Source organism: Tiliqua scincoides, chromosome 3 (assembly GCF_035046505.1).
Source record: "Tiliqua scincoides isolate rTilSci1 chromosome 3, rTilSci1.hap2, whole genome shotgun sequence".
NCBI lineage: Eukaryota > Metazoa > Chordata > Lepidosauria > Squamata > Scincidae > Tiliqua > Tiliqua scincoides.
In genome coordinates this window covers 82,506,565-82,526,141 of record NC_089823.1, presented here as the reverse complement: position 1 = coordinate 82,526,141, position 19,577 = coordinate 82,506,565, and positions in this window count along the sequence as shown.

The following is a 19,577-nucleotide window of genomic DNA, read 5'->3' as shown; positions in this document are numbered from 1 at the left end:
TAAAATGTCATGAAATTAGTCTTCAGAGCCACCCTCTTGGTGAAGCCAAAGATTGCGGTAAATGAAATTGTGCTTTGGTATTCTCTCCTGGCTCCTTAGAATACCGCTGTAAATCAACCAACTCTTTGGGATGAGGTAATGCTGTTTAAACTGTAGTGTTTTCAGATTATGTTGCTGCTCATGCAGTGTCTTCAACATGGAAAATACAAAAGATGCATTCACATCACTTGTTGAGTATTCCCAGCCTAAGCCAAAGCAGCATCCAATGTGTTCACCATATTTTCTTCCCCAGTGATGCACCAGTTGCTGTTCTTTTTCAAATCAAGGGACAGTGGAAGAAAGTAGCAACTGGTGCATCATTGAGGAAGACAATGAAGGGACATGAAGTGGAAGAGAAGGTGTGGGGGAGATGAGAGGAGCTGCTCCTCTACTCCTTTCCTAATTCACTGGAAAAGGGGTGGCACATAACCCCTGTCATCAATCTGCCAATCTGGTGTGACATCAATCTGGTGTGACTGCCTTGGGGTCCAATGCTATGGGCCAGTAGTGCCATCGCTGAAGCCCAGTGCCAGTGCTAGGTGTTTGTAAACAGCCCAGTAGATGTGCTGTAAAACATATTTGTGGCACTGGGGGAGCGCAAGCACCAGGCCAGTGCCAGGTGGACAGTGGCCGGCAGTAAGTGGCACCATCAAGTGGTGGTGTGGGGGTTGTGGTGTGGGTGGGGGAAAGCGTTCCAGGATGGGGAGGAGAGACCGGTAAATGCCTCCTCTGCTGGATCCTAACCTCCATATCGGTCTTTTCAGCCAGAAATGGAGCAAAATAGCCAGCGCAGACTTGAGTAATCCCATTGCAGAGCCTTTTATGTATTAAAGGTAGAACATAATACACAGAAACACAGTTCACAACTAATGAGGGTGAGAATAAAAGTTTTTATTGGTTAGCCTCCACTGCAAATTGCATCCTCCATTGCGTTGTTGAAAAGAAAATGTGTGTGTGTGTGTGTGAGATGCACTTTAAGAAGCTACCTTCAGGTATGGTGCACTATTGTTGATCATATTTTAGAAGTCAAATTCATACTCAAATCCTATACTGTGATATGGAAAAACAGAATTCACTTTGGATACACAAAGACTTTTTAATATTACTTCTACATCAGAATTTTACTTTAAGGCATCAGTTTCAAGTGAGAGCATTAGTGGTGCTTGTAATGCATCCAAGATTTCTGATGGATTCGCATCAAGCTCTAGCAGTTATCCCACTTGGATGTGCTCTGTGAAGAGGTCTTATTTTTCTGTCACTTCACCCTTTTCATCATAAATTTCTTTAAGAAAACAGCTTGAGTAACACTCCTCCAGAAATGCCATGGATTAGGCATACTATAAAATCCATATCTGAAAAATATGTAATGATGAGTTCCACTTTCTGTAAAGAATGTTTGTATGAATTTTACAATACAAATTAAATTATCTGTATTAGACTAGGATTCCAGAGATCTGGGTTCAAATCCTTGTTTACTCATGGGATACCTCAGATCAATTGTTAACTCTTTTTTCCAGCCTAATCCCAGGGCACCAGTTTGGATGATACCAAACCCACAGTGAGATGCTCTTATATGCATGCTGTGCACATTATGTGCATGTCCCACCCATTCCAGATGCACTGGCCTGCTACTGCACAGTTACATGAGTGATAGTAAATCTGAGCTGCCCGTCATGTGTGATTTAAATAGCACCTTAACGTAGTATTTAAATCACCACACAGAGAGAGATAATTTGGAGTTACTCCCACATATGATTACAAGGTATAGGAGCAAGGACATGCATGTACAGCACATTTCTCCCATGGGATTCATCACATTGCAGTGTCATTCAAGCTGACCCACAGTTGTTGTGAATATCAAAAAAGCAACTCCTGCATGTCCCTCCTGCAAAACAGAAGTACTTTGCACCCGCTTTACTGAACCTTCCAAGCCTTGGGGAGCACTGTGCAGGGCTTCCTGCAGCCTCCAGCACCCCTACCTACTTAAAAGTAAGTGAAAGCACCTCCTTCCACCCCCCCACCCCCCCCACAGGGATGCGATCCTGGGGATCACTTCCTTGCCTCTCCCTTCCCCTACCCCTTAAAGGTACAGGGGGAACCTTTACACAAACTGGTGGGTAGTGACCCACCAATTTGAGAAACACTGCTTTGTCTGGTTCTTTTTCCTACAGTGCTATCCTATGCATGCCAACTCAGAAGCAAGTTTCATTGTGTTCATTAGGGGTTATTCCCAGGAAAGTATGCATAGGATGGCAGCCCTGAAGTGCCAGCCTATACAGGTTTACTCATATTTACTATTGTAGTCATAGGGCTTACTCTCAGATAAGTGTTATAGGATTGCAGCCCTAGCTCATGTAGATTGTCCACCTGGCTTTTGACCTCCAACTGATGATCACTTCAGTTGCTGTAATTTGTTATCTGGTCTGAACTGAAACACCCATTTCTGACACCCATTTCTGACATTTCTTTTAGAATTCTTTGAAAAGGTCAACAGGCATGTGGATGCAGGAGAACTGGTGGACATTATATATCTGGACTTTCAGAAGGCGGTCGACCAAAGGCTACTGAAAAAACTCCACAGTCAGGGAATTAGAGGGCAGGTCCTCTCCTGGATTGAGACTTGGTTGAAGACAAGGAAACAGAGAGTGGGTGTCAATGGGCAATTTTCACAATGGAGAGAGTGAAAAGCGGTGTGCCCCAAGGATCTGTCCTGGGACCGGTGCTTTTCAATCTCTTCATAAATGACCTGGAGACAGGGGTGAACAGTGAGGTGGCAAAGTTTGCAAACGACACCAAATTTTTCCAAGTGGTGAAGACCAGACGTGATTGTGAGGAGCTCCAGAAGGATCTGTCCAAACTGGCAGAATGGGTAGCAAAAGGGCAGATGCGTTTCAATGTAAGTAAGTGTAAAGTCATGCACATTGGGGCAAAAAAATCAAAACTTCACATACAGGCTAATGGGTTCTGAGCTGTCTGTGACAGATCAGGAGAGAGATCTTGGGGTGGTGGTGGACAGGTCGATGAAAGTGTCGACCCAATGTGCAACGGCAGTAAAGAAGGCCAATTCTATGCTTGGGATCATTAGAAAAGATACTGAGAACAAAACGGCTAATATTATAATGCCGTTGTACAAATCGATGGTAAGGCCACACCTGGAGTATTGTGTCCAGTTCTGGTCTCCACATCTCAAAAAAGACATAGTGGAAATGGAAAAGGTGTAAAAGAAAGCGACTAAGATGATTACTGGGCTGGGGCACCTTCCTTATGAGGAAAGGCTACGGCGTTTGGGCCTCTTCAGCCTAGAAAAGAGACGCCTGAGGGGGGACATGATTGAGACATACAAAATTATGCATGGGAAGGATAAAGTGGACAGAGAGATGCTCTTTACACTCTCACATAACACCAGAACCAGGGGACATCCACTAAAATTGAGTGTTGGGAGGGTTAGGACAGACAAAAGAAAATATTTCTTTACTCAGCGTGTGGTTGGTCTGTGGAACTCCTTGCCACAGGATGTGGTGACAGCATCTGGCCTGGATGCCTTTAAAAGGGGATTGGACATGTTTCTGGAGGAAAAATCCATTATGGGTTACAAGCCATGATGTGTATGTGCAACCTCCTGATTTTAGAAATGGGCTATGTCAGAATGCCAATGCAAGGGAGGGCACCAGGATGCAAGTTTCTTGTTATCTGGTGTACTCCCTGGGGTATTTGGTGGGCCGTTGTGAGATACAGAAAGCTGAACTAGATGGGCCTATGGCCTGATCCAGTGGGGCTGTTCTTATGTTCTTAGGACCCAGGATGCTTCTTGATTTCACTAGTTGCCAACTTGTGTGTTTTGAAGGTGTTATTTCTCCACTCCACCTAATCTTAGTCCTATAAAGGCTGCCATATGCCATGACTTCCAACTGCTAGTTAAGTTTCTATTTTTATCCTTGAAATCTCTAGTATCCTTCTCCCCCCTCCTACCACTGTAGAAGTGAAGATAGGATGATAAATTTTTCCTTTTCTTTTTTTAAACCAGCTTTAAAAAAAAAAAAAACTCAGCCTAAGTACAAAGCACACAATACTGTGCCTTAAGCACATAAAATATAAAAAATAAAAATTAGTGAATCCATCCTCTGATAAGAGGGTTACATTATGGAACAGAAGCTATTTTTAAATGCTGTTAAATTAAAATTAAGATTTATTTTTTTTTAGTAAACAATGTTTCTTTCATATAACGTTTTCTGGTGTGCATAATGTTTTTCAGCTGTATGTCATTTTCTTTAATCAACGGCACATTTTCTCCAACTAGGTTTTGCTTTTAAAGAGTCATAATGTGAGAGTCCACAGCTGAATCCGTGGGGCAAGGTGAACAAAGTGGATAGGGGAGACTTGAATGGGGGGGGGGAGGGTGAGACTGTTTTCTCCCTATCTGTCCCATAGCTGACCAAGACAAATGATGCATCAATGCGAATTGAGAGGAGGATTCTTTCTGCTAGGGAAATCTTTAAATATATATATATATATATATATATATATATTGTGTGTGTGTGTGTGTGTATATATATATATATATATATATATATATATATATATATATATATATATATATTAAATATATATATGCCTTTGTATCTTTATATAAGCTCTGCACAACCATCGCCCACATTTCATTTGCAGTCAGAAAACCTAATGTGTGTTCAGGTTGTCTGCCTGAGCTGGAAAGGAAACTGTAAATTTTATACAGTCTGCTGGTAAAAATATTTGGCATTTGCATCTTAATAAGTCTGTGGAATGAAGCCCTCGTCTGGGCTGCTCCCTTCCCCCACGATCTGCTCTGCTCCCAGCTAAGGTTTCAGTACAGCAGTGCAGTGTGCGAGCTGCCTGCTCCCTTCCCCCACCAGCACACATTACCATCCGAATTCTGTGCTGTCTAGAAAGGTCATGTGACCCTCATCAGTCTCCTGGGGTGGAGGAGGGGAAGCAGATTGAACCTGTTCTTTGTTAAGAGGTCAACGCCAGCTCCCAGAGTAAGGGAAGAATTACCGAGCACTCTCGAAAAGCAGCGCACTTGCTTTTTTTTTTTGGCCTCTCTGCTGCCACTGAAAGGCACTTTGCTGAAGGAGGCTTTAGCTTGTCCTCCTTCTGCTTGCACTTTTTTGCTTTCCAACATGTGACAACCCGATCCTAGGCATGTCTACTCAGAAGTAAGTCCCACTCTAGTCAATGGGGCTTACTCCCAGGAAAGTGTGAATAGGATTGCACCCTGAGTCTGCGCAAGACATTGCTCTCAGCTTCAATTCTTGCCCAGCCCACAGGTGGGTATGCATTTGGTCCCTGTTGCGTTGGTGCAACGTTGGGCGGAAATGGCTTTTAAGAGGGCTCACAACCCGGTACATAAGAAAACGGCAAATTTGGAGGCTCGGCAAACGTTTTGTCCTGCTGGGGTATGGAATGCAGTAGCTTCACTAGGAGGAAGTACTGCAGGCGCCACAATGCGTGGTGTATTTGGCCCCTCTCACTCTTCTGGATGGCACCCCAGATGCAAGGGAGGGCACCGGGATGCAGGTCTCTTGTTGTCTGTGTGCTCCCTGGGGCATTTGGAGGGCCTCTGTGAGGTACAGGAAGCTGGACTAGATGGGCCTATGGCCTGATCCAGCGGGGCTCTTCTTACGTGTATCATCAGAGCCACCCTGGGAAGTGGCAGTAGTGCACATTTGGTGTGGCGAGCACCTGTGGGTTGTAGTCACTGCCCGGAATGACTCTAATGGTGAGGGGAGTGCTTAATTGGTGGCACTGCTGCTGTTGAGCCTGCTTCGGAATGTAATAATGATGGAACAATCATAATGGCAGAATTAGGACCCAATCCTATCCAACTTTCCAGCACCGGTACAGCTGCAATGCAGCCCCTAAGAACACAAGAACAGCCCCGCCAGGGAAGCCCCAGAAGGGCATAGCTTCTGAGGGCCTCAGAAAGCCTCTGGAAGCAAGGGGAGCTAAGCTCCCCGCACCTCCAGAGGGCTAGGGGCATCCATGGTTATCTGCAATTTCAATTAACCATTGGGGGGAGTGTTCTGGAATAGAACCCCCATGGATACTGGGGTATGCCTGTATCTGCATACTTAATGATAAATGGATGGTTGACTGATCCTATAGACCAGGTTAACATCAGTCATGCTTTGGAATCCATACACCATTCTCCACTCTCATAATTGTTCCATGTCTACCTCTTGACCTCATTAGAGGAAAGATGGGATACAAATGGCATAAACTTGTATTAATTTATGGTATTTAGTCCCACCCTCACTCCAGGGAGGTCAACAGGATAATTTAGCTGGTTCTTCCCATTCATTCCTTTTATTTTCCCAACAAACTAAGGCTTGAGCTCCATGGAAGTGTACATGCTTTGCATGCTTAAGGTTCCAGTCTCTAAGTAGGGCAACATAAGACCTATGTCTGAAATCCTGAAGTGTTTCTGCCAGTCAGTGTCAACAATACTAAGCTAGATGACCTATGGTCTAACACATGATGAGCCCTCTTCCTTATGATGGTAAAAAAGCGACTTGTCTATAATCGCCCAGTGAGCGATTATAGGCAGTGTCTGAGTCTCCAGGTCATTCACTAACCGCTAAACCACCCTGGATCTCTCTAGCCAGGGAAATTGCCCCTATTCTGCTGATGCATTTTTTCCACTCTTTTTGTGATTATTTCTGTAACTTCAATGAGCCATAAATGTCCATAGAATGCTTCACTGGTGAATGGGAGGGATCCCGCTGGCCAAAGAGCAGAATGGCCCTTGCATGGCTCAGCTGTTTGCAATGAGAAAGGTAACACAAGCTAGCACATGTGAATGCAGCTGCTACACTGTTGTCAGAGTTGGGTCCTGTTGCTGCTGCTACAAGGAAATGGGCAGTCCACTTGCTCTGGTATTGGGATATGTATATTGCAGAAACTCGTAGAATGAAGTTGTTGGCTCTGTATGAGTAAGCCACTACTCAGCCTTGAGTCAGATCTCAGTCGTTTCACCATTCCAGGTAGTTCCTGCTTCACCAGTGCTTCACTGAGGCAGCCCACTCACTTGTTCTTTTTCCTTTTTAATTGATGTACACATATTACATTTTCATCTCACCAGATAAAATCAGAACAGCATACATGCTGATTCCCCAGTCCCCATATTATTCCCTCACAACTCTGTGAGATAAATTAGGCTAAGGAACAGTGACTGGCCTCAGGATATCCAGTGAGCTTCATAGATGAGTAGATATTTGAACTTTGCTGTCTCCAGGCCTTGTCTGACACTCTAACCACAACACTACAAAGGTCTTTACGTGACACAGTTCACAGCCAGAGTCCTAAATCTGATAGCATAAAGAGAGGGGGGGAGGCTGAATTACCAGAGTAGAAAATGTAAAATGTTGCTCTAGAGCTCTTTGGGAAAGGTACATAATCAAGCACATGCTGACATTGAAATGCATAATGATGAACTATTTCCCAGCTGTCAGATCCTCTTCACACAAACACCTTCACACATTGGAGCAGGGAATTGGTCCACTGTTCCTGGCCTTACCCACCGCATTCATGCATCCTGCTGACCCCCTTCCTGACATTCATGTGTTTACCACAAATGTGAATGGCCCCTATGCAGGAATGCACACAGGTCACATTCCCTGTGGGCCAGTGGTTCCATTTGACCCACCACTCTCATTCTCTGAATACCTAGAGGCATTTGTGTGAAAAAGGCTGAGATCTGTGAATTTCTGGTTCACGCACTGAGTACATACTAGTATGGATAGGAAAAAGGTGCGCAAACCATCCTGGGGGTCAAACTACATCTAATATTGAACTGTCATTAGAAGATGGACTTCATTTGTGAGTGGACTGGAAGCAGTTCTTCTATCTGTAAAAATTAGCTCAGAGGCAGCATGATCTGGTGTGACATGTAGGATGTGGGTTAATAATTGCCATTGTTCTGATTTTGCCCAAAGTTACTCCGCCAACTGGTAGCTTGCCGCCCCCCAAAGGGTTCTTTACAACAAGCAGCCACTTGAGGGGTAAACCACAGCTTCAGAGCACCAGTTTTTGGCATGAAAATGGTATTGGGGTAAACTGCTAAACTCCCCCTACACTCCTGGGTCCCCCCTCCCCCACACTCCTGGGTCAGATTGGAACCCTAAAGGAATTTTTAGAGACAAAAGGACAGCTTCAGGTCTTTATTTGCATGAAGCAACACTTCTAACAACAGGTTTAAAGTCATGTATACTTTGGCCCAGAAATGTCCTGCTGAAGAGCTGGTTGGGTTGGAATACCTAATTGCAGAGTATTTTGCCTACTACTTTTCAGTTGGTATTTTTCCCTGCCAAAACAACTCTTTCTGAAGAAATGAATGCCCTTCTCCTTTCAGGTTGCCCAACAGGGAATGGAATTTCCTTGTACCACAGTAGTAAATCTCTTCCTAAAAGCTGCAATGAGGAGATAGTTGTGGCCTAGAGACGTCAATACCTCCAATGTACTATTGGTGTTATACTTTAAACAAAACAAAAAAAGCTGAGACTCTGTATATGGCCTATCAGATTTCCCACAGTCTTCTATATGTCAGGACCTTGGTAAGAAGGAACACCACCATTGCTGCCATTGTCCTAAGCCAAATAGCTGGTCTACTTGGTGAAAATGTACATACTTGTGCTTGCCCAGCCAAGAGTCTCAATGTACAAAGGGCCCCAATGAAAAATGGTGCCCATGAAAAATAGCAGCCTCGTGGCATTTTCCCATTCTATAATGTAGTAAACCTCACCAATGTCCTTATATCATCACACCACGCACTTCTGCAGTAGCGACAGCTAATGATATTTGTTTGGCAGGAAAACACAGTACGTCAGTGTTTATCAAGTTTTGTCCTCTGCCGTACCACTTCACTTTGAAGTACCACTGAAAGTAAATGGAGATGACATCATCACCAGTTACTTCTGGGTTGGGAGGCCAGATGCGACACAACAAACACCTGTAGGAGACTCAGGATGAATGGGAGGGCTTTTTGGAGTACAGAAAAGCATGATTTGGAGCAACGCTCACCTAGCCAAGTCTCCTACTGCTTTTTGTAGCATTGTTTTCCTGGTCTCACTGCCAGACAGCAGGTGTCCGGGGGGGGGGTGCTAACCTGCACATAGGGCTGCTATTTTCAGAGGCAGCCCCATGTTTGTCATAATAACTAACAATAATAACTAGGTATTTATATACCGCCTTTCTGGTCATCGGATTACTCCTCTGACTTTATTCAAGGTGGTTTACATAGGCAGGCATTTCTAAATCCCTCAAGGGGATTTTTACAATCATAGAGGTTCTCTCTCTCAAGAACCAACAACATTTCAGAATGGATCTTCCTGGTTTGGTCTCACTTCTGGCCTCCAGTTCTCCCACGCAGGCTGACAAGCAGCTCCATCTCTCACATGGAGGGCAGCCAAGATGCTTCTTGCTCACACCAGGAGCAGGTGGAATCACTCAGCTCGGCTTGTCAGCTGCTTCAAGGTCTTGCCATTCTCAGCCGTTCAGGGAGCTGCCGGTGTCTTCGAACTGGCGACCTTCTGATGTTAACTTTGGGCTAACGGAAGCTCTACCCTCTAGACCAGACCTCCTGCCCGTCATCATGTCTGTTCTCAGTGAATGTTACCGTAACATTAATATGGATGGTGCACTTTCTCTCTTTTCCAGCCTGCTAATTCATTAAGCCACAAAGATGAGTGCTACGGTCCAGCCATCTTCAAAAAACAGAAGGTATGGCCAAATGGAAAATAACAGAAAGATGCATCTTTTCCCTACTCTGTCCTTTCTCCTCTGCTTCATTGTACTTGCTTTGATCACTTCTCCAAGCTGAATAATAAATTGAATGCTAGCTTTTGACACCTTTTCCCCACTTCCTCTTCCTCTCTTCCTCTGCCCCTTCATTGTGAACTACAGACATCTGCTTTTGACCACTTAGGTTAACCTCCTCCTCCACACTGAAAGCTTAACTTTCTAAATGGGGGAAGGGAGGAAGGGACAAGATGATAAACTAGAAGCTGATTCTTGACCTTTGTCCTCTGTTTAGGCAGAGGAGTAGGTGAAAAGGTCAAGGAAAACAATTGTGGGGCTCCTTTCTTTCTCTCCCCCCCCCCCCGTCATTTACTTTAATTGTCTACGAAATAAATCCATGCAGCGGATTTTAAATGATCTATTTCTGGGAATTTATTTTTAAAATCTTCCCCCAGGATTGCACATGTTATTGGCTCTGTTGGAACGGAGGTGATTCTCAAATATTTCATGATGGGACCAGAGGCGCCTCCAACTCTGCTTCATACAGCATATTATTGCCGAAAATACATTTAAAACTAATGGCTGGGGAACCACCTAAGGATGTTATCCAACTGAAGGGTTTTTTTTTGTTTTTTGTTTTTTGCAATTACAGCAGTGATGCCTGTGTTAAGGAGCTCTCATTTCCTGTTACTATTTAGAGTGTGTAATCATTTGAGACTCAATATGATGCAAAGAAAATGTAGGCCTGGTTGATCTCATACTCCGTGTACCAGCAGTTGACTTAAAAGTGTTCCTGGCATTATACACATTTGCAGTCCAATCTTAATTATGTTTACTTAGTTATGTACTTGCATCCAAGTACATATTCTTAGGTCATCGCCCTTAGTTTGATACCATTTTAATTTTATTTATGAAGAAGTCTCTTTAGTAGAACACCCATGTTGCTTTAAAATTTTGCCCAGTTGGGTATAGTTGGTTTGTGCAGAGATACTTTGCAGCCTTATAACTTTCTTTGGTATAATTTCTTTTTTCTTTTTTTTTTTTATTAATAAAACAATTCTCTTTTCTGCTATAATGAAGCTAACAAAATATAATTGTGAAAAAATGAATGATTGCATATGCTGGGTCTGTTTATGAGCCAACTGAACATTTTCCAACAAACTTTATTTTAACTGCAAACAGATTTGTTTGTTTGCAATTTCCTGAAAGTTGTTGTGTGTGTTGTTGTTTTTTTTAACATGGAACTATACAAATGTTTAGTATTGGGTGAAACGTTTGGTTGCCAAATATCTTGGGAAAGCATTCTACAAGAACTTTGGTTTCCTTCCTTCATTAATAAGAAGAAAACCATTCAAAAATTCTAAATGGCATTTTGTGTGTGGGATTCTTCCTACAAATCAACTTTTAAGATTAAACCAGCCTAATTCAGCATCACCACTACTAAAAATTAAATAATGGTTTACCAAGGAGCTCACTGATCCAGCAAGTAGATAATCATATAAAAGCAGGATTCCAAACACAAATTTCTTAGGTCAGTGTTTTATAAATTGTTTTCCTAAGAGACTGACAGCCCAATCCTGAGCTGCCTGGCACCCAAAATGGCTACCACTGTATCCTAGGCATGTATCCTAAAAGTTGAGAAGTCCCATGTCATGCAGGCAGGCCTAACACATGGTTCTGGATCCAGTGGACTCCCCTCCTGCCATGTTCCACCCCGCTCTGCCCTCCCCTGCCTTCCTCCCGCCCCAGAATGCCTCCCTGCCCCAACTAACCTCTCCACTGCCCAGAGCTCGCCCCCTGTGGAAGGATCATTATTTTTTTTCTCCACTAAAATTGAGTGTTGGGAGAGTTAGAACAGACAAAAGAAAATATTTCGTCACTCAGCGTGTGGTTGGTCTGTGGAACTCCTTGCCACAGGATGTGGTGATGTCATCTGGCCTGGATGCCTTTAAAAGGGGATTGGACAAGTTTCTGGAGGAAAAATCCATTAGGGGTTACAAGCCCTGATGTGTATGTGCAACCTCCTGATTTTAGAAATGGGTTATGTCAGAATGCCAATGCAAGGGAGGGCACCACTCTTTGCCATCCCATCACACTACCCAGCGCAGGGACTGGATTTGGTGCCAGCAGGCAGATGCGTGTTGTTGTACCAGGGCTGCTGGCTCTCAAGTTGGCCTGCTCTGGCTCACTTCCAGGTTTGGATTGGGCTGCTCATTTGCTAATGAAATCTGTACCAATTTTTTTAAAAAGCTAAAAAACAACAGCTATTAGGTGGCTTGTAGGAAGCTCCCCCGGCATCTCAAGTGTCAAGAGTTTCCCTGTATACTTCCAAGTAGCCCAGTTTTAGGTTGGTGGACCCTTCTCTGTCGTATATACCAGGAGTGTCCAAAGTTTTTGGCAGGAGGGCCACATCAGCTCTTTGACACTGTGTCGGGGGCCAGGGAAAAAAGAATTAATTTACATGTAAAATTTGAATAAATTTACATAAGTTTACATAAATGAATATATTAAAGATGAACTTATATGAATGAATGAATGAATGAAGGTCTTGCAATAGTTCATGGCCAATAAAAGGCCTTGCACAAAGCAAGGCTGACCTTTCCTTTGCTGCCGCTGCTGCATCACAGACATGAAACAGCAAGCAGTGGAGAGAGCCCTCATCCCACAGCTCACACGAGAGGTCAAACAGTCGCCCTCACGCTGGGAGTAGCTGCGTAGGGCCAGTGTGGGCTCCAACAAATCTCCAGAGGGCCAGAGGCTCATTGGAGACTGGGGGCTCCCTGAGGGTTGTATTGAGAGGCCTCAAGGGCCACAAGTGGCCCCAGGACCAGGGTTTGGGCAACCCTGGTATATGCTAAAGATATATATCTATCTCATCACAAACAAGATGAGGGCAGTCTAGAAACTAAAATATGAATAAGCATGCTTCTTGAATATTACTAACTTTCATGTGCATGGGCAACTTGCTGTACTTTACCTTTGCTCTCCTGTTGTGAATCATAAAGGAATGGAAAACATTACTGAAATTATGCCGCAACAGTAAACGTTCGTTTATGGTGGGGCAGTGTTTTCAAAGCGTGAGATGGGCTCTCTTGAGAACACACTGAAAATTGTCAGGCATCAATTTTTTCATGTGTGGCATGAACTTCTCAACTATCTCCGAGTTACTTTCTTTTACCTGAACAGGCCCAAGTGCTATACAAATGCTAAGTACCCTCGTATCATTACTGAAGAACGTGTGCCAATTACTGCATTGGTCAGTTTCATATGGCAATAGGAAAATTCATTTCTTCAGGGCCAAGATTACTATAACTTCCTGCAATTTTAAATAACTTTTAAGATCACTTGTTCAGACATCTGAAAGCCAGTTCACATGTGCATGTATTTCAAGATTTCTCATCACTTCATTTTGATGACAGGAGCCAAATGTAACAGTTGACTCTTTGGAAATTTTTTGGACTGGTTTGACCAATCCCATCCTCTGACCCCATCCACCACATCATTAAACCCACATGCTTCCCTCACTGAATATAAGTAAGAGGTGGAACATACAAATTGCACTATTAACCATGTGGTTGCGGGGGGGGGGGGGGGGAGAGCAGATGCCATTGCACAACCCAGCTCATTGTGTTTGGGTGATCTAAGAATACTATCTCATTCTTGGATTTTGTTCATTAACACATGAAAGTTATCACTTGATGCTCATTTGCCATAGAGACATGTGACCTGGGTTTTTTTTTTCAATTTCAATTGCTTTTCTGCTCAGACACTTGGAAAAGCTAGACCTTTGTCCTGCCAGTTTAGGGAGGCTTACTATAATGTCTTTTAAGAAACCCTAGCCAATGACATTACTGCATTGTAAATAGTTTAGCACATGATAACACAAGTGAGTGTTCAAGGATATTGCTTTCCTCCCCGCCCTTACAGTTACTTCCTCAAGGTGGTGGAAATTACTGTTTGACTGCAGCAATGACACTTCTCCAAAGACAAAGGTAACCTTTAGAAAGCATAAACATTCAAGGGTCCCAGTTTTATTGTCTGGACATTGCTTATAGCACAATCAACTGTTTTATTGTATAATAACATTATGTTATGAAACCATATTGTGAGGGAGCTAGAGGAAAGGATTTATGAAGGAGATTAAATGCTTCCATAATTTTAATACAACTGCTACATCTGCTGGAGTCTATGTAGGAAAAAGGGTCAAGTTCCAGGATAATAGATGTTTCAGTTCACTGAAACAAAAGCAGCAAAATGATGCCTTTAAGACAAAGTTGGTACACATATGAGTATGGTACAGGCAGAGGGAAGCAGTTTTACACAATGTTATGGGTAATCCTGGAGGTTTCTGGAAGTATAATGAAATTTGTGATCCAAACAGCAGCATCAAAGGATCTGGAGCATAGAAAAGCGCCATACTGAGTAAGGCCACTGGTCCATCTAGCTCAATATTGTTGATCTTGACTGGCTACAGTCTCCCAAGAATTCATGCAGCAATTTTTCTCTGCCCTACCTGAGAATACCTGGATTAAACCTGCAAAGCATGTACTCTCCCCTTTGACCTACAGCTCCTCCCTGTAAATGCAGCGTGTGGTGATGTCACAGCATAGAATAAGTGATTCATCCTTGTGTGGGATTGACTGAAGATATTCCTGGAAATTTTTCCCCCATAACATTTAACATTTTTCATTTTCCAATCCTAACTAAACCACACACACAAGCTGATGCAGTCACATGAACACACACAGCATCCTGTGGGAGGTAGTCGTGGAGGTCTCCTCAAGGTAAGGAAACTCTCATTCTCTTATCCGGGGCATGCATCTGCTGCTTGAGTGGGTCTCCTCAGATCTGCCTGGACAATTTTGCTGCCCCAGAAGTGAGAAGAGTAAGGGAGAAGGAATGGGGAAAAGATCCTGACACATGCCTCTGCTGCTGGAATCCACCCCTTCCTTTCCCATTCAACCTCCCAGGTCTTCCTCCCTTCCCACCCTCTTCTTTCCACCACCCACCCTCAGCACCAGCTTATCGGCACTCCCACAGGTAGCTGGTTTTGGCAGCAGGCCACTGATACAGCCAACGTTTAAGGTAGCAGTTCCAAAATACCCATTGGCAGCACAGGTCCCAATGCCTTAAACATCAGTTAGGATAGTGGTGGACCTCCCCTCGAATTTAATGACGTGAAGAATTTGACCTGCCGTGGGGCTTGAGATATGAGCGGACAAAAACAGGACCATCAGAACAAGAAAACTTTGGTTGACTGTAAGAAAAAGACAACAGAAGAGTGCCACAGCTGGACAAGAATGGATGACTCTGTTGCCTAAAAGGAACAAACAAAACTTACAGGAAAACAGCTTCTTGTAATTCTTATGTTAGCACAGTTGAAACAACAACCATTGAGCAGTGAACGCAATGAAATGTATGTATATTGAATTTAACCAAACAGTTTTGTTTGTTCCTTTTAGGCAACAGAGTCATCCATTCTTGTCCAGCTGTGGCACTCTTCTGTTGTCTTTTTCTTACAGTCAACCAAAGTTTTCTTGTTCTGATGGTCCTGTTTTTGTCCGCTCATATCTCAAGCCCCACGGCAGGTCAAATTCTTCACGTCATTAAATTCTACAATGAAAGCAACATGTTTGCAATATTCAAACAAAAAGGAATGTGCTGTGAACTATGATCACATGTTCTGGAACTATTAGCAGTGGCCCGCTATAAGATTCAATACTGTTTGAATGAATTAGTTTCTGATGAGGATATTTTGGGTAAAAGAATGCTGCTGGCCTGGAGATTTTGGATTCAAATCACATCTCAGCTCTGAACTCATTAGATGGCCTTAGACAAACCTCTTTTTCTCAGCCTCAGCCCCTTACCTGCAATACAGGGACAATCATACCATGATGGCAGTAGGGTGATAAGCACCACATGTGTGAAGTGCTTTGAATACTCCAAAAAGCAGAACCTAAATCTTAAATATTATTATGCATGTTTTGCAAAACAAAAAGGGCACATAATTGAAATGTCTGTATGTATGTTGATCAGTGGGTCTGAATCGTTTAGCACGGGACCCACTTTTTAGAATGAGTATCTGTCAGGACCCACTGGAAGTGATGTCATGACCCGAAGTGACATCATCAAGCAGGAAAATGTTTAACAATCCTGCTCTGTAATCCTATCCACCTAGGAGTGAGTCCCATTTACTATCATTGGCAAAAGTATATACACAGTAAACAGTTAAAAGTACAGGTCTGTAAAATTTCCCCAGATGCCGTCACATACCATGGTAGCATCAAGTCTAATATATTAAAAATAAAATATTGAAATGAATGGGGACCCACCTGAAATTGGTTTTCAACTCACCTAGTAGGTCCCAACCCACAGTTTGAGAAACACTGATGTAGACAATGATACTACTTTCTGAGTGTTACAGCATGTCAACAGCCCTAGATGGAAAGAGAGTCCAAGCAGGAGACATGGCTCTGGGGATCCTTTGACTTCCTTGTACTGCACTGTCAAGGTTAGCTGTTTTCTCCTGCACAGTCCTCTTACACCCTTGACCAAATGTTCCAGGACCCAACCCTTGCCATTCCCCTCCAGACAACAACAGCAGCTTTCTTTTGCATGAGTCAGATTCTGCAGCCTGCTCAAGGGAAAACTTAAATCTTTCTTATCTCTCTTGTCAATCTGTGCACTCCCAATGGCAGTATTATGCAATCTGTCCTTTTAGCTTTCCTTTGTAATGCCCTCACAAATGCACATTTAAAACCCCTTCAGGGGAGGGGTGATTTATAGCAGACAAGCAGCTGGTAAGGAAGGGTTAAGGACTCTCCCCCCCACCCCAGTCATAATTTTTTCCACTTTCAATTGCTCCACTAAAAGCAATGCTGTTGTTTTACAATGGCCTTATACATATTTGCAGGTAACATAGGGCTAGGGCCAAGGTCTTTCTTAGTTGCTTTGTGCAATCTGAAACTGCACGCATGCAAAGCAGGTGTCCTAGCACTGAGTAATGAACCCATTCCAATGTTACATTTTTATACATTCAAGATCACATGTATGTATCTGGTAACATGGAACCCCCACATTGGTAAGCAACCCTTGAATCCACTTTCTAAAAGTATTAAGGGATTTTTCATATCTAACAAATGAGAATCTCTGGGGTATAGTGGTTAGAGAAGCAATTTTCAACCATTGGGCCGTGGCACACTGGTATGCTATGAATGGCCCAAAGGTGTGCCGCAAGAGTTTGGGGGAGAGTCATTATTAGTAGGGCCATTGAGGGATGTGAGCACTCCCACAGGTAGTGTGGTGTGCCTGGTCAATGTAAAAAAAATCTGGTAGTGTTCTTTGACTGTTTTAGTGCTTTGTCAGTGTGTCATGAGATGAAAAATGTTGAAAATTGCTGGGTTAGAGTGTTGGAGATGGATCAAGAAGACCTGGGTTCAAACCTCTATTCATTTATAATGCTAACTAAGGCTGCAATCCTATGCACACTTTCATGGGAGTAGGCCCCATTTGACACAATGGGACTTACTTCTGAGTAGACCTGCATAGGATTGGGTTGTAAATTACCTTTGGCCAGTCACTCTCTTTTAGCCTCACCTATTTCACAGGGCTGCTGTGAGAATGAGAGGAGGTGGAAGAGCCATGTACACTGCCCTAAGCTCCTTGCAGGAAGGACAGCATATAAATGTGAATAAGAAGATTGGTAATTGTAGCAGGTTTACAAATAATCCAACTGAGAATGTGGATTGCAAGTGAGGTATGTGATCTTTTGTCTGTGACTCTGGCTGGCTGCATTGCAGAATGTGAAGTGGTATGGGATAGGTGAGAGGTTGTAAGCCAAGATTGTAGAAAGGTAAGATTCCCGTTCTGATGAGACAAGGTCAGTCTGATCAGAACAATGTGGTGACTGGGCAGTGGTGGCAACTGTGCTGCTTGCTTTTGCATAAGAACAGGCTGCTCCCTTTCTTTCTGCCAGCTCTAACCACAGGAGCAAACAGAAGGCTTATACTATTAACTGTGCATCAAAATCCACTTCCTGGTCCTAAAGTTTTTGGGTTTTTTTAATAAAGGCTGGCAACCTTTAGATATATTCAAAGTGCAATCCTATGCACATCTACTTAGAAGTAAGTCCCATTGTATGCACTGGGGCTTACTGCTAGGCATGGAAGATCCAGCAAACTGAGGAGACATAACTGTATAAAGTTTGTGAAATGCTGTACAATATATCCAATACAAATAGTTGGCTTAAAATTATTTTCAAGCAACAGGCACGGAAACATTTTGTAACATGACAAGTATAACTTTATAATGGACATGCGCAAAATGCAAGAAAAAAATCTACCATAAAGTTCCATAGTGCAAGGATTAAACACTGAGATCATGTATCAGAAGTGGATGTGATTTTATTAAGACAACTGGAAACTGCTCATTACCATCAGTCCACTGTCAGCACTGTTGTTCTTTGCCCTTACTTTGCCTCTGGGGAATTTTTTAGGCTAACTTTCTATTTACAGAAGTCACAGTCTGTGCCTGACAGCAGATTTCTAAAGACTGAGATCATTAGAACTGTTTTTTAAGCATATAAAACAAATTGTTGGATTAGAACATCTATTGTTGTAATGGTTACTTTAAAAACAAAAAAAAACCCAGTTTGACAGCAATTGCAATATATCATTATTTTGTTGTTGTTATGTATTTTTTTTATCCATAAAGTATTAAAATGGCATTTTGACAAAGGGCACAATTCAGACAGAATTCACAATTTCAATCTCTGAAATGGTAATTTGAAAAAAGTGCAACTTCAATGATTTTTGGTTTTAACAGTGCAAGGCAAAGACCCCTACCTTGAAAACATCATAAAGGGGCGGTAAGACACTTCGAACTGGTTTGAGTGGCATGTTTTCCACTGGATACAGAAAGTTATTCATACACAGTAAATTGGGGTTTTTTTTAAACTCCATATGTTCTCTAATAATATGTTCTTTGTCATAATCATTGTTTTCTGGTAATCAAAGACTTTAAAGATGCTTGTTATAAATGTGTAATTCAACTCAGGAACATGCTCTTTCAAGGACTATGGCTATATTATTAACTGGAATAAAACAGGAATGTTCAGAATTAACACTCAGGAAGTCACTCCCCTAGAAACATGCATCATTAAATAATTTCATCTTTTAAGTATGCTCATGAGAATACAATAGAGGACAGATCAAATTTTACAAAATATTTTCTCCTTTGGGCCTCAAAAGACAGCTGCTTGGTATGACTGAAAAGCCAGATTCTAACACAGTGATGGAAGCCAAGATTTTACTTCTTAATTGTTAAATGATAGGTGAAACACTTCAAGTTACGAGTTAGTCTCACAGTATGAAGAAGCTGGATGTACAGCTGTGCCACTAAAATATTATATAACATTTCAGTGGCCTCTTTGTTACCAGCAGACACAGCCAGCCCAGCCATGACATCACTTGGAGGGAGGTAGGCTATCCACAGTTTTGGACAGATGAAGATTTGAGTGAAGAGTTCTCTGAAGCTGACATCCCCTCACCTGTGTTATCTGCTGCTGGTGTGAGCCACATTGATCCATTTCCCGCTTGCTAAAAGCAAACAAAAAGTGCTTATAGGTCTGTACAAATGTTGAAAGTGATATAGATTGAAACAGCCAGTTCTTGACTGTCTAGTACTATTGTGCCTGTACAAAAGTACTGACACAGCTGTCCATAACTTGGACATCTCTAACTCAGGGAGCCAGTGTAGTTTATTCCCAA